Genomic DNA, 26,766 nt, shown 5'->3' on the forward strand with positions numbered 1-26,766 from the left:
GGGAATTGATTAAGGCTGTCGAAGTGTCAGGAGATACTTAACTCTGACAGGAGGAGAATGTGTGTGTGTGTGCGTGTGCGTGGGTATGGATGTGTGTTTACCTTTTGTCTAGCCTATGGTCAAAACGCTGTCTCTTCCATCTTGTCACTTTATGAACAATCTCTAATTATACTGTTGTCAGCGATGATGGATTTTTAAATGGTTTTTCTTGCTTACATGCATGTGATTTTTTAAAGTTCCTCCTACACCGAGGACCACCAAAGGAAGCATGGATGCACGTGTGACTGCAACACATTCTCACACCCAGCGCGTCTTAAAGCGGCACTTGGTCAGGTGCTTTTGGCGTTTGCTGACGCAAAAAGTCTCCTTTTAGTGTCCAGCCCTTTGGCGTCATATTTAGACGCGCTTGGTCGGGACTCTTGGCGTCACGTTCAACCACCCCAAGCTTGGGGGGTACAACATTTTCGGTCTTCCGTACTACTCGCTACCGTTGTCGCTCTTAATACTGCGTCATCTTACAGCACCGCAGTCTAGTTCCTGCCATAACCGGTGCGCTCATACAAACGCTAAAGGGTGATTTTTGTGTCTGTATCTGACATTGAGAGCCACTGACCAAGCGTCAGTATTTGAGGAGTTGGGGGTGAGAACAGTTTGGTGATTGCGTGCGTGCTGTGTTTGCGTGAGGCCGAATGTGTTAGCTTTGTCGTGTCACGTTAGCAGGAGCCACTTGTGGCTCCTGAGGGGCCCTGTGTGACATTCAGCCAAGGCGACGGAGCAGGGTCGATGTGCTGATCGATGGGCTCCATTGTGCTACTGCAAACAAACAGGGATCTCTGCCCTTACACGGAGACAGTACAACAAGATGGCTCTACTAGAGTGTGTGCCTGCGAGGAAAGCATTGATGAATGTAATTATGTAGCTAATTAGTTGTACACATTGAAAACACGCATCACTGGTACCAAATATGTACAAATATACAAAACCAAACTGCAGTAACGAGGCAGAAATGCTCAAAATGATAATCACTATGATGGCCATGGCCCAAAGCTTTAGTTAACATCAGCATGACCTTTTCAATGATTCGTAAAATCGATCTTTATGAAAAATCCTCAGTGGATTAACATCCCACCACTCATTGAAACCCTGTCCATCTTTTTTTTTTTTTTTAACCCCTCAAAACCAACAGCCCCTTAAAAGTTGACAAAGTAGCCTTCAGCTCTCATTTGCAGACAGATCACTCATTAGGAGCTCCATTAGTGTCTTGTGTTGTGTGATCCCAGCAAATTAGCTGCAATCAAGCCATTTCACTGATGCTAATCTGAAACAACTTAACGGGGTTAGCCTAGCTGCTGCCGGCACTCCAATTAAGAGCCGTGCGAGTCACTTAAACAGCCCTCGCTTTCAAACGCCGCGATTCAAAAGGCAATTGCTCAGTTACAGCAGGAAATTGGTGGCTTGGATGCTTTCATGTTGCTAAGCTACTGTACATCGACAGCAGGAGATTAGCATGTGGTCAGTTGGGCTTTTCACCTGATTTCAACTGGACTGTTTGCATAAGCACTGTCTGTTAACAGAGTCCACCGGATGATTCAAAGTCTGGACAAAATCATTCTGTAAATAATATTCCTCTAATTTCAGCGCTGCTTCCCAGTCCTGAGTCAGGCTTTGTTGCTCCGTCAGCTAAAAGCATTTGGATGCTCGTGAGTAGAAGTGGGGTAATCTACACCAGGGAGTATACATATTTAAAAAAACAACAACCAGGAGTTTAGAAAAATGTGTCTGGATTGAGCTAATTTTTACCAAAGGAAGCAGAAAATGATTGTAGCGCAAATTCATCAGCATGTAGAAGCAGCCAGACATTGTGAAGCAAGAAGTATGGGACTGTAGAAGGCAGAGAACTTGTTAGGAGTATTTGTTTATTGTAAATTCTGTGTAGTGTTTGATGTGATTTTCTCTTCCATTACATTTAGTTGCCCAAGCAATGTTTGCCAGTCTAACCGTGTAGTCAGTGCTCATTTCACTCACTTTCATTTAGCTGCACACATTTATACAAAGTGTGTTCCCTGTGTTGTGTTAAATCATGCAAAAAGTTAGTGCCTTCAGGGTTTATTAAATAATGCAAAGTCAAATGTATTAACACGTATTAATATGAACTATGAATGGAATAGTTTGACATTTTGAAAACATGCTTATGTGCTTTCTTGAGAAGAGAAGATTGATGATCTCACAATATTTCCTCTCATCACACTTGAGAGGATGTCAAGACAGCATCAACATAGCACAACATAGCATTCCCCAGTTGGCTCCTTCACTCTGTTATTAGGCTCCACCAGCCAATATGCTGACAAATGTATTTGCAATGTGCATCAAACCTGACTCTGACATCCATGTTTAGCTCCATGGCTATTAGCAGCCCCGCTAATGATATTTCACACAAACCTACAGTTTAAGTTTTCAAGGCTGGTTGGAATCAATCCTGGTCTCTTACCATCAGGCTGCACATGTGTCATGAAACCCTAGATTCTCTTTGCAACTGACATGGACATTACATTCTTGAAGAGAGAGAATAAACTGCATGAACTCCAGATGTAGTACACCACCTAGTCTTACATTGCCAGACCTAGCTCCACAGTGCTGCGGAGGAGGGTCTGGCTAGTCCACACAACATTCCTGGATAGAAGAAAACCATGCTCTGGTTTATTGGCATTTCTTTAAACCAATCACAATTGTCTCAGCCAGCGCTAGGCAAAATAGCCTCAGGAAGGAACTTGTTTTGGTGGAAGATGTGCATGTAGGGAGGCGAGCATTGAAATGGCTGTCGAGGGGGCGCCTGGGTAGCTCATCTGGTAAAGCGTGCACTCTATGTATAAAGGTTCAATACTTGCCGCAGCAACCACGGATTTTGGTTCCGACCTGCGGTCCTTTGCTGCATGTCATTCCCCCTCTATCTCCCCTTTCATGTCTAAGCTGTCCTATCAAATAAAGGCTTAAAATGCCAAAACAATAATCTTAATTTTTTTTAAATGGCTTACTCTAACAAAAATTTAATATAATTAGATTGTCGGTTCTAGCTCGGAGGATGTTTCCTGAATCGACCGGAATTTAGAATGCCAACACAAAGACGGCGGAGGTGAGGGACATCCGGCCGAAAATGAGGGACATCCGGCAGCACAGGAACAATCCCGTAAATGAAACGTCGTTGAAATAGAAATCACCTCTGGAGACTATCAGGTGGTAAGAAGCCACTAGAGAAACTGTGTTTGGTTTCTCTGCAAAGCATTGTGCAGACCCACCCCCGCCATATTTAAAAAAGAAGAAGCAAGGGAACTAAGTAGATAGATAACACATCATGTGATCAGACTCCTGTGCCTCTATTGTATTTATGTAGAAGTACTATTTTAATTGTTCTGGAAAACAGGGAATATTGGCTCCCTGGAGTTTGGCAGATCTGTTGGGCTCTAATCTTGCTGTAGATCTGACTCTCTGTCTCACTCCCTTCTTGCTGGTCTCTTTGTTTCTCTGTGAAAGGCACATTGTTTGTGCAGAAGCCACTTTACACAGTGCAGCTTGGGGTCCCCAGAGAGCTGACTGCTCCCGGTGCCTCCTGGTCCTATTATTCCCTTGCTCCACTGTTTACTAGTCTGCTGCTCTCTTACTCCTCCTCTCCTTCCTTGGCTCCTTTATGACTTTTCCAGGTCTAGCTTCCCTTTTTTTTTTACCCAATATATCGTCGTTTTGGTATAGAGTTCTTTCTTAGTCTGCTTACTCAAAACCAAATGTGTCGTCCTCTGGTTTTAGCAAAGGGTAACCCCCTAAATTCCACCAGGCAGGTCTGCGTTGCGTTCCGGCCGACTGTAATCCCAGCAACTAAAGACAATGATTGTGAAGTAGAGCCCGACCGATATATATCAACGGGCCGATATAGTTAGTCAAGTTTATTTTTAAACTGCATTATCATATTATTTTAGGGAGGAAATCTGTTTATGGTTTGTTACGCGTTTCTGGATTATTATTTTTTTAAATATACACCGGCCGATATATCCGAATATCGGATGTTTAAATCACCAAATATTTGTGTCGATATCGGCCTTACTTGGCAGGTCTATTTTGGACAGAACCGCAAGCCGTTGCTAATGCCAGGCGGAAGTGGAATGGCCAGAGCATCCGGTAAATTTTCTAAATATAAACACCCTGTGGAGACTCCCGATCATATATCACATCACTACACTATACACTTAACTAAAACACAGCCACAAATGTTTGATGCATTTTCTTCATAACTGGACTGCATGGAAGAAACCATCCAACTATAGCTAAGTTTCCATCCACTCAATCAAATTATCTGAAGTTCGGTAAAAAAAGCTCATGCGAATAAAGCTGGTGAAAGTGTGTTTCCATCCAACGGCTTTAAAGCGAATGAAAACCTGTGCGTAATGACGTCACATGCTGTTTTGCGGTCAAATTGGTATATTGAATTGATTTGAGACATTTTAAGGTGTTTCCATTCATTTTCGCACTGAATCGCACAACTATCTAAAATAGGCGTTATATTTTGCTCGTAAATTAAATTCAAAGTATCTCGTCTCCTCGTTTGTCCACTTACATCTGTCTTTGTTGACACCCGCCATGTGTACAAACAGAGCGGAAATACTGGGCCGGAAATAAACTAAAACTTCTTCTTCGTTTTGTGGCGGGTTGCAACCATAAAATGACCTAAAACTTAATCGCAATTCATTATTTATTCGGCAAATAACATTTCGATAGGCGTTTATCGCATAATCGATCAAGAGAAAATCCGATGAGACCGAACATATTTCCTTTGACTCGATATTTGGATAAAAATGTGTGGATGGAAACATAGCTTATGTAGACTACTTATTTTTATGATAGAAAGAAACATATTCAGGAAAAATCTGCGAGTTGGGCAGGCAAGCCCCTTCGCTTGTGAGACACTCCGGTGTGGGTATGACGCATAGCAAACGATGGGAAAAAGCCACGGAACGCAGCGCATCTGCGCTTGGTGGAATTCCGGGGTTAAAGCTTGGGCTACAAACTTCAACTTAGGCTACTAAGTAGAAGTACTACTAACAGGCTATAATGTCTCAAAAAAGGGTAATGTTTGGAGGCCCGTTGGGCATCTTGAAGACGTCCCACGCCAACGATTTACCAAAGATTCTAGCATTATATCTTCCTTCCAGGCACTGGAAGTCCAGTATTAAAAGTAATCATCAAAGACTTTTCAGTTTCAGTAATGTAACACAGTTAAGAAGATCTCCGTTTGAATTTGAAAGGGATGTTGCCATTGGCTGGTAATGCCGAGTTGGATTCGGGCATGGGAGTCTGGAAACGGTGCATTAAATATGAAAACAAAATATCACGATTCATTGCACAAATATTGATTTCACTGACTGCATTAAAAACTCATTTATGTCCAACCCCCACTTCAGCCTCTTTCTCTCCATCTCTCAACAGAGCTGTTGTGTTTTGAGGCTCCCCTCTTGTTTGTTTCCTATTGTTTGGATTTTCCCCCGTAGCTGAATCCATCCCCAGCTCTCTCTCTCTCCATCCATCTTTATTTCCATCCGCCTCTTTTTTCCCCCCTGGCGCTTACTGGTGTTCCCTCATTACAGGGGCTTGCCGACAGCTACTTCCTGCTGCACTACTCTGTGAGGGCTGCGCACGGATTAGATGTGCCCATGTGTGTGTGTGTGATTGGGTGTGTATTTGATTTTTCTGTTGCTCAGTTGGCAGAGGAAAATATGAAAAATCATACATTATTTCCAGCGCTTTCCTAAATATTCTCATGTAAGTAGATGTTTTTGAAGATTTGTCTTAACTTGAAAAGAAGACTCTCTTTCGCAAGCTAAGACAAATGTGACCACTTAAATGAAAGCATACAACCCATCTAGGCAGGACTTAACTATTATTACATACTATCCTAGTCTTTGAAAAAGGCTTTATGATCAGTTGAATTAAGAATGAAAGAGCCAATCAGCGCACCCGTCACTGCTTTTAAAGACAAGCCAGTGGTCAAACTCCCAATTTTCAAGACACATGATATTCCTGCTGCATCTCTGCATGGGTGTGTGTGTGTGTTTGTGTAATCACAGCCATATGTGTAAACATTCCTGTACTGTACATAACATCAACACACTCTTAGCTCAAGATGCCCAAACAAAGAGATGCCGACTTCATCACCATAGAGACCGGATCCTAGCCAGAAGGAAGGAGCAGCCTTCTCGGGAGTGTAAACATTTTCTTTGTTGTCATGGAGAAATGGACACTGTTTGGATGCCATGGATTTGTTCAGATTTTTATACCGCCGTTCACTGTGTGTGTGTGTGTGTGTGTGTGTGTGTGTGTGTGTGACCTTAGATTTGTTGCCTGAGGATGTGGGAAAGAGAGCGAGAGAAGGTCAGGGGTTTGGTGACGTATTAATACCAGCTAAATTTATGGCACTCACTGTGTGGTGCGCTTTTAGGTAAAGGAATGCTTTCCAGCAGACTCCACATGTTCTGGACTGTGGAGGTTGTGGTTGGGAGCATATGGCATGATGGCTTTGTATTGGCGCGTTGGTCTTGGACAGGTTATTTGGGGTTGCTGTTCAATAACTGTTTGTTCTTGTTTGGGTTTTTGCTGCACGCTTGAACTTTGTGACAAAGACGTCAGGCGAAGACTGTCAAAAGGAGCTTATGTTTGAAGATTTAAATTTGCTGTTGTTGCAGTCGCGAGTCCTTCTTAAAAGATGCTCTTTTGAAAGTCTCCCTCTATTCCTCCTTTCCCCTTTGTTGCTGTTTCTGATGTTGGAGGGAGCCAAACGGCACAGACCTGGGATTTTTCTAAAGCTACAGAGAAAGTTTGTAGTCATCCAACACTTAATATCCACAAGGCATTCTTTGAGATTGGCAAAGCTTTTAGAGCCACTAGGGTTTATGGGCTCTTTCTCTCCCTTCCAAAAATGCGTTGCTCACCTCGCTTTCCCTTTCTGAGAAGCTGTTGGGGTCTATAGCCATGGCTTATTTGCTCTATATAATGGGCCGCTCAGTGCCAGAGGATTGGCTTGGCTGTAAGAAGGGACCAGAGGAGAGGAGAAAGTGGAGTCGAGGGAGGGAGACAAAGCAGAGTTCTGCTCGGGGAAGACTGCTGTTCTGGACCAAAGGGTCCCCAGGTCTCTATTGGAATGACTGTATGTTTGTGTTTATGTGTGTCCATATGCATGAAGTAGTGGCCACAAGCGCCAGCCAAGCAGAGATTGAGGGATACTCTGAGTGCACTGAGAACCAGACAAAACGCAGAACACACCAGACGTTACACCATTCTCACAGCCCCACTTATAAACTATTAAGACAGAGAGAGAGAGAGAGAGAGAGAGAGAGAGAGCGGTGAGTGTGTGTGTGTGTGTATGGGTTTGTATTACTTACATGGTGGGGACATATAGTTATATTATGGGGACTATTTATTTATTTATTTATTTGAAAGAAAAGGGGGACAATACATATTAATGAACATTTTCACAAATGTAAATATGCCAGATTATAGCCTTAGGCTAATTTCCATCTGCAGACCCCCTGGGAAACGCTGGTCCCAATTAGGTAAACCATTACATTTTAGAGTTAAGACTTTGTTTTTGGTCTAGGTTAGTGTGGGGTTATGTTAGGGATAGGATTTAGGCATGCAGGGATAGGATTTAGGCATGTAGAGTTTATGGTTAAGGTAAGGTTAAGTCTTCACGGAATGAAGTTGAGTCATTTTCAAAGTCCTCCTAAGTGACGAAACTAAGTGTTTGTGTGTGAATTAGAAAATGTGTGAAGTGGACTCTTCCTCATCACTTTATGGTGGAAACCAGCATTAGATGAACATATCAGTACTGAGTGTTTATTATAAGGAAGTCGTTCTATCATTGATAGGGAATACCGAAATAAAAGGTCTTACCATGGCTTAAGGAACTACCAGTTACATCAGTGTGGGTTTCAGAGTATGTCATATGACAGTCACTTATTTGACGCAGTTGGTCCAATGACAAAGACCATCCTTAAATGTACCCCATACAACCACCTGTTGACCAAGGTCCTGTAGTTACTGTCTTTTGCTGAATGAATCTCCGCACTCGCATGTATTTGCCAGAAGGAAAACCATACCTAATACAGTCTACAGGGGAAACCTTAAATCTTGTCTATGAAAACGGTCAATTTTAGTTAAAATACCCAAATACTGGCTTGAAACAAGCATTAGTCCTTCTGTAACTGTATTAATACTTGCCATAGTGGCTCTAGTGTAATCCGATTGAAACTTAAATGTAACTGATGTGCTGGGCGAATACACACACACACACCTCCTCTAAAATGCTTTTCATTCAGAGTGATATTTCACACACTTCTGAATCAGATGACACACAGACACACACACAAACAAAACCAATCGGGTATCACATATTTACTGTATGATGACATATCACTCACAGACACCAATCTATAAATGTCTATGTGTGTGTGCACGCTGTGGCTAAAACCCCAGAACGAAATTAATATCCATCTCAACATTTAAAATAAGTAGTAATTAAAACAAACCTATCTCAGTTATCTCCCCAGTGTCTGCAGTCTGAAAGATGTCTCTCAAGGCTACACCAGTAAATCTGATCGCTGCCAGCATAGGCAGAAAAAAACTGTTTGTGATTTAGAACTGAATATTCAAATACACTTTTATTTCTTCCTTTTCCAGAACAGGAGACACGAGAAGACAGCAAGAACAGGCTGTTCTGTGTTCTTTTGAAAATGTTCTGATAAGAGAAAGCAACAGCAAAAAAAGATTAAAGCTACAGCGTACACTGTTGCTGTTATACAGGTGTCACAGAATGACTTGAAGCTTGTCCCAGGAAGGCTCACTTTTTTAGGATCAGAGTCAAGTTTAATTAAATGCTACGTGGAAAAGTAGTGTTTTAGCAGAATAATCGGATGCATAGTACAGAATCAGGATATCTAAAAGACTGGTCTACCTCAGCAAGAAACAGTACATATTTGAACAATTGCACACTCACTTATGTGCAATATAACTACAATTTTAATTCAAGGTCCACTTACAAGCCTTTTCAGAGCTTTTAACCGTAGCTCATGGTCTTAAGGAATAGGGCTTACTCGGGTGTCATCTCAAGACGTAGGTGTGGAACTTTGGTCCCACCTCATACACCTTTGCCAGCTCCATTTGCTAAAGAAGACCTTGAGATGTGGTTAAAAGATCTGGAAAGATAGTAAGTGGACCTTTGAGTTGATTTGAAATCCTTTTGTTACACACACTGTTCCCAAAGGTCAAAAATGAACGTCCATGCTCAGTTATGGAATGGACAAAAGTAGTCTAATAATAAAGTGGAATGATTCTTTAACCTAGATTAGTTTTTTTTATTCATATCATTTTATCTTAGCTATTTCCAACACTTGAGGGTCCAGATAACCTTTTATAAGCTTTTTCCTGTGTCCGTGTTTTCATTGCAAAAGTTCCAACCTGTTTTCCCGTTGTTAGCGCTGATTGCTAATTAGCTTTTTTCGAGTATCTTAATTGTATCAACCACATGAATATCCTGTGTGCATGAGTGCTTTCATGTGTTCTTATTTATATTGTGTGTGTGAGTGCGTGCAGACTACAGTAGCGTGCCTCCGCTAACTTCCCTAACATTAGGCTGTGTTCTTTTCCAGGGCCAGATTAGCAGCATTGATTAAGCTGACCTCATGTTAGTCTTGCTGATTCTGGCGCGGCAATGCATTTCTCTCATGTCGTAACTTCCCTCTATTTGCATATTTTCAGTCGGGGAATTCTTCTCACTTCCACTTTACTGTTATTGTAAGCTTTTCTTCATTCTCTCATTCAGATTTTTTGGTTGACCTCTTGCTAACCTGTCAATACAGCACAAAGTGCGTTCTCCCTAAAGAATTAAAGGCTTTTTTGTTTGCTGTGGCATTTAGCTGTATTTCCTCAGGCACTCGTATACAGCATGTGTACGTGTTTTTGTGTGTGTGCGTATTTGTGGATGTGCAATCAATTGTAATTCCACTGAATGGAAGGAGGTCTCTAAATAGCTTCTCCCGTGAATGAAATGGCACCGGTGGCAGACTCAAGACCGGGCCAGAGAGATAGATTGAAAGAGAGCAATTCAGTCAATGCCTGATTAATAAGAAGCTACGGGGAATTGAAACACGGCCTGACCTCTGCCCTTGCTTAACTCTTGTCTCTCACACACACTTTCTGAAAGACCAGTTGCGTCTTAGGAATTTCTGAGAATGTGTGTGTGTCAACCCACAACAGGTCTTGCAGCCAGTAGCAGCTATTAGTGGTGATATACTCTCTGCATCTGTGTGTTTTGGAAATTAAAGCCTCACACGGCCTTCGTATCAATTATTCATTAATCATCTCTCTTCTCTCGCTTTTTGACTGTTTAATTTGCTCTTATCTCACTCCTCAATCTCTCTTTTCATTGTACTACTTTTTTAGCTCAGTCCTCCATCCCCCTTCCCCTCCCTGTGTGTTCCTGGACGTAAGACATGAGACAAAAAACGGGCACGCTCATAAGGATCAGAGGTCAGCCTCTCTTCAAACATGAAATATACTGCATATGCTTTCTGTTTCCCTGGGCTATTAAAGCTCTCACTCACACTCACTCAGCACCTGTATACACACAGACACACACATCTCTAACAGATGCTGTGCTGTGTCCTGTCTGACGAACACACATCTGTTAATTCGGAGCCTTGACAGCACTTCCTGGCCGCAGGTGTTTCTGTGTGTGAGTGGCTATGTCTACCTACCTACTGTATATTTCCTTGGGTGTGTGTCCATATTGCTCTGTCTGTGCATGTAGAAACGCAGACTATCCTCACCAGGAAAACAACAGCATTCGTTGTTCGTTCAAACGCTTCAAACTGCTTTTCCTGACGAGGGATGCCTTGTGGTTGCTTTCAGTTGGAAAGGACGAGGTTCTGTGGCATCAAAACAACACAAAAATTCTCACAAAGGAGGTTGGGGTTACAATTTCACCTCTGGTAGGTGTTGTCTCGATTTCGATTTCAAATTAGAATCAATCAAAATGAGCAATCGATTTCGACTAACGATTTCGACTAAATCGAGAGCAGGATTGGCGATTCCCCCAGTATTTTTTTCTCTCTCCACCCCTGCCTGCTTGCCCACGTCTGAAGAAAAAAACACACACTCACACACACACACACACACAGCTGAAGACATTAGCTTACCGTTAGCCTGCAGCTGCACTTTCCCAGACACCGTGTTGAAAAAGGAAATGTTTAAATTGAAAATGAAATCCAATCATGACATTAAAATCGAAAGTCAAATCAATTTGTGGAATTGGAGAATGCTGACACCCCTAACATCTGGTAATTATGGTCTTACTATCTGTCTCTGTGTCTTTGTGTTTCTCTGCAAATAGACTTGATAATTCTAAGACGTTGGTGACTTGATTGCATGGCTTTTACCTTGTGTTCACTCACACATTTGAACACAATAACATAATTCCTCTCCATTTGCTGCTAAGTGTGAACAGCAAGGTAGTGTAACTGAGGATGGCCATTTCACTGGGTAATAAAGATTTCCACATCATGATATAAGTGGAATGCAATGGATTACTTTGCCTTTACAAAGCTGCTACAAACTGCTCAGCAGTCTTAGATCATTGCAAAGAAGCCTTTCACTGAGCAACTAATGTGCATCATAAATCTAGAATGCTGAAATTTGCATATTTGAAGCTCCAAATGACAGTAAGAGCCACTGTACCAGTGTGTGATATCATGTAGTATAGTCTTCCTTTTCTACCTTCCTGCTGACTGAACTGGAGAAAGTGCTATTTCCTCATATTACGTCACCGAGCCAGCTCCTCCAAAAAGTGTGAAAACTCTCTCCCACTCCATTTTTTTCTCTCACTCTCTTCTCACATGTTGGTCTGCTGCCATTAAACAGGATAGTACAGCAATATTTGTGTGGTTGAGTCTTTTGACACTACAGGTATTACTGTACATCAACTCTTTTGCCATGCTATGCTTTTGCAATCATATATGCACACCAGTGGCCCGGAGACCTGTGTGTTTGAAATGTGGCTAACGAGGGGTTGTCTGTAAGTAAGCTGGGATGGCAAAGCTCTTCATGTCTTGTGTGGCCTATGTGGTTGATGATGTCGCTGAACCAAATGTCAGACACATCACAGACTTCGCTTTTCCGACAAACGCCCTTCCCTCAAAGTTCTGCTCTATAACTGCGACAAGTCTGCCCCATCACCTCAGCTACAGACACCACAGCAGTAGAGATGCGACCTCACAATGAAAGCCTGCGTTGCTAAGCAACTCACAGTCCGCAGTGGCAAGTTATAGCGGTATTTCCTGGCTGATGAGAGTGGGGTGTGTGTGTGTGTGTGTGTGGGGAGAATCTGTTTGTGCATTGAGCCCATTAGGAACCCCCCCTCCATTTGGCGCATAAATTTCATATGTAAAACTCACTTTAAGCAGCTGAAACCATGCATATAGTATCCACAAGAGGACATCTTGGAATGCAAACCCAAAATAGACGAGGCAAACCAGATTGTAAAGTCAGCCTTTTCTTTTCGCCACTCTTACATAGAAATTGATCTCTCCATGAAATTCCTCACTAAGTGGCCCCATTGTGTCAATATATAGTTGGTGCACTGTACTGTATGTGTCCATATTCATGAGCAGGGAGCAAACAAAGTTGCGGCCTATGTAAATGGACAGCATCTTAGAGTGAGGGCTAAACTCATCAATAATGTAAGCTGGTAAAAGTTTAATGGTGTTCGCTGTCCTCGATGCGCCCCGTGGGAAAACGCTTTGGTCAGTTATCTAACGTCACCCAACAAACACACACACACACACACACACTGATAGTGCAGTGACTGTGGTGAAATTCCTTGTAAGGACATTAAACTGATATTGATGTATTCAGCTCTATCTTCCTCGCGTGCTTCTTTTTTTTCTTCCTCCCCTCCGTCTTTTACTTTTTCCCATTTCGCCTGTCGCTCCTTCTGTCATCTCTTGTTCTCTCACACAGGCTCTGTCTCTCACATATTCCTCTTTTTCTGTCTCTTCCACCCATCGGTTCCCCTGCTTTTCAACCCGCCTCTCATATGGTAGGCACTGATACAGCCGGCGTAACAATATGTTGCTATTTCCCTCAACCTCCTAACTCCCCGGCTCCTGACTCAGGCTACTGATAAGCCGTGTCAGCAAGCGATTGGGATGTGCAGCGTTATACCAGCTGGATTTTTCACGCCGCGAGTCGAGGCGCTCCGCTGTCACACGCTGGCATTTTGCTAAGAGGGTGCGCCTCTTAATATGTCGCTGATGCAGCTTATTTACAAGCTTAACGCTCAATATAAGTGATACAGTTTGCCACCTATTGACAGCTCTGTCACAACACAAAAAAAAAAAAACTCAGTATTTGTCATGCCTTATAGGTTTTCTTTCATTGGCTGTTCTGGGTTATGGAAACAATGCAACAGTTTATAGACACAGAGTGAAAAAGATTTAAACCCAAACCAGATTTCTTTTAAAAATACATTTATTACAATAAAACCAACTAAGCACTGTTCCAGCAGCTTCAAAAAACTGAAGTTATTTATCAATAGCAACGTCTATGCAATTGCTTGTATTTTCCTAGTTTGTACCTACATTTAAAACCAGCATTTCTGGAGGTCACAAGCACGCTTTTTAAACCTCCAGACTACAGCTGCCTTCAGCGTAAAAACAACAGCACTGTACGTTCATGCAATGTTTAAAATGGCCCGCGTTCATGGTTTCTGACAAGTAACCTCTAATAATGACTTCGATATTTAAGTATATTACGTTGGTAAAGTTCTGCAAAACATCTTAAACTGGGCAGACACTGTACATTTTAATTCATCCTGTATGTCCCATATGTCCTGTTAACCTAAATAAATCAATTGACAGTTCACAACCTGGGTGCTGACCCTGAACATAAACATGGAACCCTGACAATTCCAATAAAGTTCTCAAGGCTGGGTAGAGGAGGACTTTGTTGCGGATACAGATCATGGGATCCGGAGTATGTGATTTATTTAAACCACAAAAAAAAAGGCTGGACCCGAGGGGTGATCAGGCGACAGGCAGGGTGGAGATGGCGATGTCCAGGTATCCAGTGAAGAGTTAGATGATCCGGTTAGATAAACAGAATTAGATTGATGAGGCAATCTTAAGGGAACAAAAAAAACAAGGTGTTAGCCCGGAGACAAGCGAAGAGAAGTAGCAAGAAATGGAGACTAGAAAACACTAGAAACTTGTTGGCCAGCGGGTCTATACTGTGACTGGTAAGCAATAATCTGGCATCAAGTCCCTGGAAGCCTGGAGTCTTTATGCCACTGGTAATGAGGAGATAGGATCCAGGTGTGCAGCTGAGCACCATCACCAGATATCCACCACAACAACAAGAGCCACAGCACTGGCTGTGACAAAAGTTATATTCAATCAATTGGACCTGTCCTTAAAATGTTAAAATTCAATTCAATTCAGTTTTATTTATAGTATCAAATCATAACAAGAGTTATCTCAAGACACTTTACAGATAGAGTAGGTCTAGACCACACTCTATAATATACAAAGACCCAACAATTCCAGTAATTCCCCCAAGAGCAAGCATTTAGTGTGACAGTGGCGAGGAAAAACTCCCTTTAAGGAAGAAACCTCGGTGGTGAGGAAAACTTCCTTTAAGGAAGAAACCTCGGACAGACCCAGGCTCTTGGTAGGCGGTGTCTGACGGGGCAGGTTGGGGGTGTGATGAATGAATTATTATTATTATTATTATTATTATTATTATTATTATTTAGATCCCCATTAACTACTCCATTAAGTAGCAGCTATTCTTCCTGGGGTCTTAATTTTTACCAAAATATTAACATCAAAGCTGTACAACAATGAAGACAATGAAGACAAATACATAAGTGCACATAACATCTTCTAAATCATATAACTAAAACACAACACAACATAACACATATACACTAAACATAACATAACCATATAACAATATATAAGCTCTTACATGTACAAAATATTACCACTCTCTAGGTATAATATACAATAAAAATCACATTTCCATTGCCATAGCTCATTATGAAGTCATTATTAAAACATAATTACGCGTAATAGTATATATAAAGATAGTATATAGTATTATAGATAATACGTAATACTCACAATAAAGATAATGGAACAGTGATTAGAAATAGTAGTTGTAGTAGTTCATGGCATAGCAGGGCACTGCAGGGTGTCACAGGGCGTAGCAGGGCACAATAGAGCATAGCAGGACGTAGCAGGACCATGGCGACAGCTGCAACCATGATTTTGGTGCCACCCTAATCCAAGGAAACATGCTGGGCAAAAAAAAGCAAACATAAGGCTGTCTGGGATTAAGCTCCCCAGAGCTAGGTTAGTAACCTAGCTGAAAGAGAGGAGAAGGGGAGCCCTGGTAGCTCAACTGGTTGAGCGTGTGCCCCAGGTACTAAGGCTCAGTCCTCAGTCTGACCTGCAGCTTTTTGTTGCATGTCATTCCCTCTCTTTCTCTCTCCCCTTTCCTGCCTTCAGCTGTCCTGTCAAACAAAAGCCAGAAATGCCCCAAAAAAAAATCTTAAAGAAAGAGAAAGGCAGTGTTACTTTGGTCAGTTCTACTTTGAATTGAAGCAAAAATAGTGTGAACCCACAGGTGGCTGGGAAGATGCAGACAATGTGGTCTGTTTGCAGCAAAGCTTAATTTGATATTTATATCAGCCACAAAAAGGGCTTTAAATTAATATCCGCCAACACGCCAAATGCGGGTAAAAAATTTACTTTGGTGGGTAACATTGTAAAGTTCCTATCCAATTTGGCCGGTGATGAATGAAGCATATAACTCTGCATCTGTTTGAATCGGCCGGCTGCAGAAACAATGTGCCAGATTGGTCTGTTTTCTGCCGTTTGGCTTGGAAACATAATCTTTATCTGGCAACACTGCTTGTAGTACTAATCCTACATTTCCCTTGAACACTAGTGATGGCCAAATGAAGCTTCGTGAAGCATTTTCTTTATTTTCTGAGCCCACTAGATGGCGCTCTCTGTTCAACAAAGGGTTGAGAATACACTGAATTGCAATGCCTTAGGCCTTTCTCTTAAAACCAAGAGCGCCATCTCGTGGGCTCAGAAAATAAAGAAAATGCTTCACGAAGCTTCATTTGGGGGAGGGGGGGACACTATACACGGCAGAAAAAGTCTCCAACATTGTTTTAGCCTGGGGGGTTCTGCACAACATCTCGCAGGGAAACTGGGTGCCATAAATGTAGCGATGGAGACAGATGACCCGATGCCCAGAGAGCAGTGTCCAGAACAGCCCCAACTGAAGGAGACAGGATATTATTATTCCTCGCTTTTAAAAGGTAGCCTATAGTGTTATGTTTGGCAATGATATTCATAGGCTACAGGAAACATGACGATGCACAACATTTTTATTTATTATTCAGGTTTTCATTTCTATGTCGTGAACGATTTATTTCTGCCATTGACCGAGTTATTTCGGCTTGTTTTCCCAGCCCCTCTGCTGTCAGGAGACAGGGTCCAGCACGGGGGGGCGGAGGACACGCGCTCTCCCTCAGCTGTTGTCTCGTTCGAAAAAAAACACGAGTAAAATAAACTCCGGTACCGTGTGTTTATTTAAATATAGGTACACCATGTAGGCCTAAGAGATTGCAATAAGCCTGTATATTACTATTAGGACTATAGAAAATGCGTCAAGGATGTATAAATTAAATAGGCTAAACTTCAGCTGGAGTCCGATTTACTACGGCAACACTGTTGACCTCATCAGTGATCTCTTTCCATTCCGCATTCTTTCTACAGCCTTTAATACCAGTTTTCAGGCTTCCAAAAAGTACACACGTTAGTGCAAATGAACCAGAGATATCAGGGTTTCAATCTCCACCTCTGAAAAGTTCCGCTTCTCAGCCGGATTACGTCTCGCCATGTCGTAAATTGTAGGGGCGAGGCCTCAAAACCCAGAATATATTGGGGCGTGATATTTAAATGACGATCGTTTCAATTCAATTTCAATTCAATTCAATTCAATTTTATTTATAGTATCAAATCATAACAAAAGTTATCTCGAGACACTTTACAGATAGAGTAGGTCTAGACCACACTCTATAAATTCCAAAACCCCAACAATTACAGTAATTCCCTCAAGAGCAAGCATTAGCAGTGGCTATTGCGACAGTGGCAAGAAAAAACTCCCTTTTAGGAAGAAACCTCAGCAGACCCAGACTCTTGGTAGGCGGTGTCTGACGGGCCGGTTGGGGGCGTGATGAACAGTGGTGATAACAGTCACATTAGAAGTCACATTGACTTCGAAGGTTATCGTGGAAGTTCATGTCATAGCAGGGCACATCGTGTCATACTGAGTAGTGCAGTCTCCTATACCGGATCCTGACTACTCTGTGCGTATGAACATCACAGCAGGGCGTTGCGGGATGTAACGTGGCGCTGCAGAGCACGGGTGGAGGCTGCGGATGCAGCAGGACGCAGCAGGATGCAGCCGGGAAATGCAGAGAATCGCAGAGCATAGCTCTGCGAAGAAGAAACATAAGGACTCCGGGGAGTAAACTCCCCAGAGCTAGATTAGTAACAAGCATTTCTGGGACAGGATGCATACAAAAGTAACAAGTAGAGATGAGAGAGCAGCTCAGTGTGTCTTAGGGAGGAACAGCCTCCCCGGCAGTCTAGAATTGTAATAGCATAACTTAAGAGAGGCAGGTTAAAGAGGTGCCTGGTCGGGCTAGAACTCCCCCCCAACCGGATCGGGCTGTACTGGCCTGCCTCCCTCTACTCTCGCTCGATTATTAATTATACAGTATAGAAAAAAACTGATGACTACGAGGAGAAGCAGTGGGCCGGGTTAGGTGGACGCTTCAACTCCTCGTCCCTAACTATAAGCTTTATCAAAGAGGAGGGTTTTCAGTTTACTCTTAAATGTGGTAACGGTGTCTGCCTCTGGAACCCCGACTGGGAGCTGGTTCCATAATACTGGAGCCTGATAGCTGAAGGCCCTGGCCCCCAGTCTACTTCCAGAGACTCTAGGAACCATAAGTAGCCCCGCATTCTGGGAGCGCAGTGCTCTAGTGGGACAATAAGGTACTATGAGCTCTTCTAAGTATGATGGTGCTTGACCATTTAGAGCTTTGTAAGTCAGGAGGAGGATTTTAAATTCAATCCTATATTTCACTGGAAGCCAATGCAGAGAAGCTAATACAGGAGAAATATGATCTCTTCTCTTAGTTCTCGTCAGAACACGTGCTGCAGCATTCTGGATCAGTTGGAGAGTCTTAATGGACTTATTTGGGCAACCTGATAATAAGGAATTGCAGTAATCTAGTCTAGAAGTAACGAATGCATGGACTAGTTTTTCAGCATCGTTTTGAGACAGGATATTCTAATTTTGGCAATGTTACGAAGATGGAAAAAGGCTATTCTTGAGGTTTGTTTTAAGTGGGCGTTGAAGGATATATCCTGATCAAAAATAACTCCTAGATTTCTGACAGCAGTGCTGGAGGCCAGGGTAATACCATCCAGAGTAACTATATCTTTCGAAAACGAAGTTCGGCGGTGCGTTGGTCCTATCACAATAACTTCAGTTTTGTCTGAGTTTAACATCAGGAAATTGTGGGTCATCCAGGATTTTATATCCTCAGTACACGTTTGAAGTCTTGCTAACTGACCACTTTCATCTGGCTTAATTGACAGATATAATTGGGTATCGTCTGCGTAACAGTGATAGTTAATCGAGTGTTTCCTAATAATATTACCTAGAGGAAGCATATATAAGGAAAATAGAATTGGTCCAAGCACTGAGCCTTGAGGAACGCCATGGCTAACTTTAGCGTGCTTGGAGGGTTTATCATTAACATTAACAAACTGGGATCGTTCAGAGAAATAGGACTTAAACCAGCTTAGTGCGATTCCTTTAATGCCAACTAAGTGTTCCAGTCTCTGTAACAGGATAGTATGGTCAATAGTGTCAAATGCAGCACTAAGATCTAGTAGAACAAGAATGGAGACAAGTCCTTTGTCTGCAGCAGTTAGAAGGTCGTTAGTAATTTTCACCAGTGCCGTCTCTGTGCTATGATTCTTTCTAAATCCTGATTGAAAATCATCAAATAGACTGTTGCTATGTAGAAAATCACATAACTGATTAGCAACCACCTTCTCAAGGATCTTGGATAGAAAGGGAAGGTTAGATATAGGTCTATAGTTTGCTAAGACCTCAGGATCTAGGGTGGGTTTTTTCAGAAGAGGTTTTATCACAGCCGCCGTATTTATCAATGTACGACCATTCTTACGCTCTGATTGGTGTGATACACACGTTTCATGAATCCCACGTGAAGCCTGTCGTAAGACGATTTCTGCGCTCATATCTGCGCTGGTTTCTACGTTAGGTTGATAAATGAGGGCCACTGTGTGGTGACGTGTTGTACTACCGTCAGCTAAGCGCCTAGCGTGCTGTATCGATGAATTTAAGAAGTAAAGTTATTAAAATGTGTTGAAATTGGAGAAAAAAATTTGGCTAGTAGAAAATTTGATTGGCTGGTAACTTAAAAAAATGTACTCTGCATGTTGGCTGGTGATTCAAATTTAAAGATTTAAAGCCCTGGCCACAACGTACAGATACTAATCCAGTAATCACTCCCTCAGATGCAGACACACCTCAAGCTGCAAGACAGCAGACCAACATGTTTGGACATGCCAGAAAGATGAAGACATGAAAGGGGAGAGGGAGGGGTAATGACATTCAGCAAAGGGCCACAACCTGCGGCCGCTGCATCGAGAAGTAAACTTATATAGGAGTAATCTATATACGTGCGCCTGCTCTACCAACTGAGCTAACCCGGCAACACTGAAAGACAGATCTTTGAGGGCCAATTCATCATGAATTTGCAACAGCCTGATTCCACTTTATCTACAGTACGTCCATCCCAAGCTTTACCACCTACTGGCAAACTGATGAGAAACATGTACAGTAATGAAGCTAATCGGGTTCAGATGCTGCTTGCTGGGAATATTAGGGCCATTATTTGCCTCATTTTTTATCCCAAACAGTCATTCCTAACTGTGCTTGACTCAGATTTTGGCATCTGCAGTGAAAGCATTCACGGAACAATGATTAGATTAAATAAAAAAGAGGAAGGCAGACTGATCAATTGTAGTTTAGTGTTCTCCTGCTCAGAACAGGAAAAAGGAACACAGCCAGAGGACCGCAATCTACGTTTGTCATACAGAAGCATTTCTTCATGTGGGGACTCACAAACGCAGACAAAGAAATGTAGACGTGTCAATGCACACTCGTGCACGAGCACACATGCACACATTTAAGCACAATGACAGTGACGGATCGCGCATTACAAAGGGCTGCAGCAGTCACCCTCAATATTTCATGAACATCCTTCCTCTTTCAGCTCTCTCCTTTTTTTTTTTTTTTTTTCTTCTTCATTTTGGCATGTTCAGCATTCTTCCTCCGCAAAAAAAAGCTACATTTTTGTCAATCCGCTCCCTGAAAATAGCTGGGGTAAGAAGGTACAGATGCAAAAGTGAAAGGAGAGGGAAAAGAAAGCGATCAGAAAGAAAAAAAAAAAAGCTTTGACTGGTTTGGAGAAAGGATGGATTGATGGGAGATGAGCAGTAAAGGTTAGGCAGCAGCAGCAGCTGTCTCTAACTTGAGAGATAAAACTCACTTTTCACCCTGAGTGAGCTACCTTCCTTCCTGTTTTGCACACCTTCACATATAGTTGCGGTGCTTTCTTGGCTTTGTAAAGTTTGTCTTCTGAAGGGAAGGCATTGCACTCCTGAGGAAACGGAGACAAAAAGAGGGGCGGTTGTCATGAGTGGTAAAAGACAGAACATTTGTGAAATAGTGAGGCCACTCAAGAGAAGCACAACTAAGAAAGGGGGAGAGGGATTTTATTGTCAGCCTTCCTCTTCACAGCGGCCATGTTAAAATTGTCTCCCCAATGATTTCCTGTTGTCAGACGTACTGATGCTCTCTCAAGCTAACTTCTGGCTGAGTCTGAATTGCCTGGACTTCCCCCGTTCTCGCAGACTCGCAGACTCACAGACTTCAAGTGCTGTTCAAACAAAAAAAACAGCATGAGTCGTTCAGGAAATGCCCATAACAACATATGCTTAGCTTTAACCGACAAAGCTCTGTAGTTGCCGTCGAAATTACAAAGTAAACTGTTGTTCGTTGGGAGAAAAGAAGGACATGATGTGAAATTGTCTCGTTGCAGAAGCTCAAAGTTTGCAGAGGGAAGAAGTTGCGGTGGTTGGATTCGTCATCGTAACGGAGTTTAAAACAGGATGCTAGCTTGACATTCAACATTGGATTCTTTTAACCATGACTACAATCTTTCCCTAACCTAACCCAGTTGCTTTTGTGCCTAAACATTACTAAATAAAGTAAAATCATATATATATATATATATATACTATTATAAAGAAAATGTGATTTTTGCCCCCAGCCCTGGGGCTAATTCAACACTGCTCAGTGATGTTGGTCCAACAACTCCTCCAAACCGTACAACAATAAATGTTGTTTGTTCCTATGCTCCAATACGACCCACAGGAGCGTTTTCAGTCCTCATATTTAAAAGACAGAATGTAATGATCACAGTTTGAAAACATGTTATTAACTTTGTGAAACGGTCGCAGTACGGTGAAGTTTAGGCACCAAAACTACTTAGTTAAAGGTCCAATATGTAATATTTGTACTGTAATAAATACTGTCAATATAGCCAGCATCTACCGTTAGCTACTCCGCTGTGCTGTGGAGTAATGTCTGGCTATGTGAGACTAGCATCTGCCGTTAGCTACTCTGCTGTGGAGTAATGTCTGGCTATGTGAGACTAGCATCTGCCGTTAGCTACTCTGCTGTGCTGTGGAGTAATGTCTGGCTATGTGAGACTAGCATCTACCGTTAGCTACTCCGCTGTGCTGTGGAGTAATGTCTGGCTATGTGAGAAAAGCGTCTAGCAACATTGTTGTGAATGCTGCGGTCTCAGCCTGGCAACCTCCGTGAACTTCGAGTCTGGGCAGGAGGGGGCGGGGGAAACCACTCTCCAGTATTTTGAATTGGAAGTGCAGTAACTATTTTAACCGCTAGCTGCCAGTATTACATACATTATTACATATTGCACCTTTAAGTTTAGAAAAAGATGGTGATTTGGGTTTAAATCATCTGTCCCGTTTCGTCACTTCCGATTACGCATGTGACGCAGAACGTGACGTATAGCTCAGTGGCACGTATTTCAATCAGGAGAGACTTTGTTTGCAGATATGCAAAGATATTTATTGTACAACTGTATGATATTGAATGTAAAAAGTCTTTTGGAGATTGGACTCCATCGAATTAATAATCTTCTTAAAGGGGTAGGGAATAGGAACATAAGGGGAGGAGGATGGTCGAGCACTTTGCCTGAAACAACAGCTGACAGCACAAGGAGAGAACAGATTTAAAGCGGAGTTGTAAGGCTGTGATTGGCCCTTGAATCTCGTGGCCAAGTCTGATTGGTTTAACTAACAGCCTCACTTCTTGAGCAGCTGATTTGATTTAAGAATGAGTAGTGATTGGGTTAATCACGTCTTCCTGAAAAAATTTGTGCTGAGCTTCATAAGAGTGTAAGTATCATCTTTTCTTGGGCCCTCCCCTCCATCTTCCTCTAATTCCCATTCCCTTCTCTCATCAAATTGCCAGTAACCAATCGATCAAAAGCACCAAAACCCAACATTTCTCACATGCCTTCCCTTATCCGACCTCTGTCTTGGCTTCCATCTGTCCTGTGCTTCATGCTGTTCCCGTCCAAGCTAGCTTTGCCTGTTAAGTCTCACCCTCAGCTCTTAATGAGGGGACACAATACTGTATCACTGCACCTGTCCCACCCGCAGCTCAGTGTCCCGGCTGCTTCCCATGTCAAGACAACTTGGTGTAAGGACTCTGTCTTTGTCAAGTTTGAACATACTTTTTAATCAAGATGTGCCTTTGCACATCCTGTGTAATAATTTTCTGTGCTTTGATCAGACTACTCTGTCGTCTGAAAGCATCATGTGTTTTCTCTACTGGCTTGTTCCACATCATTTCATTAAAGCTGTATGATCTTTACACTGAGTGAAATATTCTAAACCCCAAGACTCCATGTTTTTAGGATTGCCCAATATCATCAAATATACATATCAGGACTCTTGTTTTTTTTAACACATTTACCCAAACTTTTATACATCACACCCAAAAGGTGAGATATATACTGCACTGTGCTCTTGCAGAGCAATGTTTTACAACACCTATTTTCAAGTATTTACGACATTTGGGAGTGAGGAGAAAGATGGCATCTCAAGTTAGAATCTGAAAACTAGAGTTTTCAAGCTAATTTTTTAAGACATCCGTTGCATAATAAAAATGCCGTTTCTGAGAATCATTTTGTAGAAAACCAGGTTCAGGGTTGGCGTCGTATTTCACCGACAGCTCTTAATGTGAACTGTATCACGGTCATGCACGGCCCCTCGGTGAGAGGTATAGATTTGGAGAAAGAGCGAACGAAGAGCCGATGTGTGGTTTGTGTGGAGATGCAGAACCACGTCCTGTGTGAGTTATAGTAAACACGATGAATAACATCTATTCAGAGAGGCTCGTCTGTATCGATCGCCCCCGGACTGTGTGCGCCTCGTCTCTCGCTGCCGAGGATTCATTCCCCTACCCTCATAAAAGAAATAAGAGCTGGCCAGAACTCGATGGGGCGAGTTGAAAGTTGACTTTCTTTTGGAATCTGCTACTTTGTTTCTCATTTCTTCCTCTGGAACCACACACACACACACACACACACACACACACACACACACATATATATACACACACACACACACAAACACTGTTTCACTTCTTTGTTGTTTGTGTCCTGCTGTCTGGTGTCAGATCATTAGTGGACAGAATCAGAGTGAATCAGCAGTGTAATGCAGGGAGGCAGGGGGAGGACCCCATCATTAGACAAGAAGAAAGGGACTTTAAATATATGTGTGCATGTTGGTGTGTGTGTGTGTGTGTGTGTGTGAAGGAGAGGGAGGAAGCTGAAAGAAACCATGAGAAAAGAACACAGAATAATTTTTGTTGTGTTGATGAGTGTGATAATGTTGCCTCTCTGATGAAAGCATTGTTGTGTGAGTTTGCCTAAGTGTGTGTGTGTGTTTGCGTGTGTGTTTGCGTGTGTCTGTGTGTGTGTGTGTGTGTGTCTGTCTTGCTTTCAGAGTTTTGACGGAGCATGTCCTTGTGTACCTTTCCTCTAATTGAATCCATCCCTCAGGGCGTCACCGCTTGTTTATATGCTGACACCATGATGTGTGTGTGTGTGTGTGTGTGTGTGTGTGTGTGTGTACGTGTGCGTTCACACTGAAGGCAGCACTCTCTCTCCGTATTGTTTAATTATAGCCCACCAGCTGGGGAGACAGAGGAAGAGAACGAGGGCTTGAGAGGTAGAGTTATTGATTGAATTAATCAGATTATTCATATTTAATGTTTTGCTTTGTCTCCATCCTCCTGCCCAAGCCTTCTCCTCTGCCGTGTCGTATTCTTGATTTCTTTCTGCTAATTAATCACTTTTTATCCCCGAGCTCCAAGAAACAATACATTTCATACGCTTCATCAGTCGACAGGGTGAAGTGCACCAGTAAAGCATGTCTGCTTCATACACGTGTGCCCAAGGGCTTGATCCGCCTTAAAAAAAAAACAACCTATCCTTCTCTTGTCAGTTGTAACGAGAGATAAAGATCTACTTTTTTGAGAAAAATATCAGATTTCGAAAAATGAGGTTATCCTCTTTGGTTTGCCTAATGTTGTTTAAAGCAGGCTGGTGTCCACTATCTAGTGCAACAACGCATTTTTATGAACGGGTTCCTTTGATATCGAGCAAAAAACTTAGCTTTAACTTCTTATTTGTAAGATTAAGGATGAGTTATTTCTTTTTTTTCAGTTACATAATCTCACTTTACGTTTGTTGGCTTGTTAGTCAGTGTGCCAATCTTTCAGCCTGCCAGTCAATTGACCGTCTTCCAGTTTGCCCAACTTCCCAACCCCCGACCTGTCTGTGTCTATTGATTGTGACTGCTTCAAGATTGCTAAATAACAGGCCATGTAGTGCCTTCGGGGAACCACTTTGTGCATAGCAACAGAAGAAGAAGAAGAAGATTTATTTATTTATATTAGGACAATGCACATTAATCAACATTTCTGTAAATGCGCCAGTGTTAGCCAGTCGGCTAATTTTCAACTGTAGTCCTAGTTGCACGCATGTCTTTACAGACACTAATGATTCGCAGCATCAGTATTTATGTTGACACTTCACTGGAATGAGCGTCTTTGGTGAAATACCTGCTACGCTCTGCAGTGCCCTGCTACATCCTGCTATGCCCTGCTACGCCCTGTAACCATAGACAGTATATAAGAATGGACCAACAGATCACGGAGACCAGTGAAAGATATTAGAAGCACGTTTCCGGTGAGCGGTGAGCGATACTGCGCAGCCTCCAACTGAGAGAGCCGACGTAAATGTGACGTGAACAACGTGTTTTAAAGTTGTAAGTCTTCTGGTAGCTGTGCCAACAGAAATCTCAATCATTCCCAATCTTGCAGAGACGGAGAGCGTAGGTATATGTAAGGAGATAACATAGGCACAGGCTAATTATTGCTAACTAAAATGCTAGTTAACATTAGTAATTAAACCTAAACAGCTCATGTAAGTCCAAACTGCCTGCGAGCTTCTCCTGTACAATACGGTAATTCCTCTACTATGCAACAGTAAGATGCTTGGTTATGACACAATCGTTAGCCTATTTTTATAAAAGCATCTGCTACGGAGCCATAACGTGAGGTACAAGGTAATGGAGCCTTTTATACATTGTCGTGTTTCTTTAGAAATAAACAATGAACAAATAGAGTCTTTAAATGCTTCAGATGTAAAGTTATTCACTGTCAAAGTGACGCCAAAATGAATGGGAGTCAGTGGAATGCTAACGGAAGGTGATCGCTTTGTAGCATCAAAATGGCGCCATAGGAGGTTTGAGTTCTGAAGCGAAGCTTACCCCCTTGCCTGTAATTCCCTGCAGTACCCAGTACTACGCCATGAACTACTACAACTACTATTTCTAATCACTGTTCCATTATCTTTATTGTGACTATTACTGCCACTGTTCATCACACCCCCAACCGGCACCGTTAGACACCTCCTACCAAGAGCCTGGATCTGTCCTAGGTTTCTCCCTAAAAGGTCATTACTGTCACACTAAATGCTTGCTCTTGGGGGAATTACTGGAATTGTTGGGTCTTTGTAAATTATAGAGTGTGGTCTAGACCTACTCTATCTGTAAAGTGTCTTGAGATAACTCTTGTTTTGATTTCATACTATAAATACAAGTGAATTGAAATTCTACATAATGCTGAGTGCAAAACTAACCATCCAGTGATCTGTAATGTTTGTAGAGAGTTTTTTGGTGTTTTTGGCATCAAATATCTTGATTGCAGTATTAAGAGGCAGGAACGTCGGATTTCCTGCCACCTTCGGGTCGCGTTATTATGGATCCAACTGTAGTTCTAGACAAGACCCGCCCTCCAATAGCATTCACACGCTACGATCGGCCAGGCATCCATGCTTGTGTGAGATAATTTGTTCAGGTCCTATCCCCTGACCAATCGGCT

At 42.3% G+C, this 26,766-nt stretch overlaps 1 protein-coding gene across 1 annotated transcript in view; it reads left to right on the forward strand.

Annotated features, from left to right (window-relative positions):
* cacna1g (calcium channel, voltage-dependent, T type, alpha 1G subunit) overlaps positions 1-26,766 on the forward strand; it is a 370,250-nt gene that overhangs the window by 79,673 nt on the left and 263,811 nt on the right. The gene's annotated exons all lie outside the window — the stretch shown is intronic.

This window comes from Perca flavescens, chromosome 21 (genome assembly GCF_004354835.1).
Source record: "Perca flavescens isolate YP-PL-M2 chromosome 21, PFLA_1.0, whole genome shotgun sequence".
NCBI classification, from domain to species: Eukaryota; Metazoa; Chordata; class Actinopteri; order Perciformes; family Percidae; genus Perca; species Perca flavescens.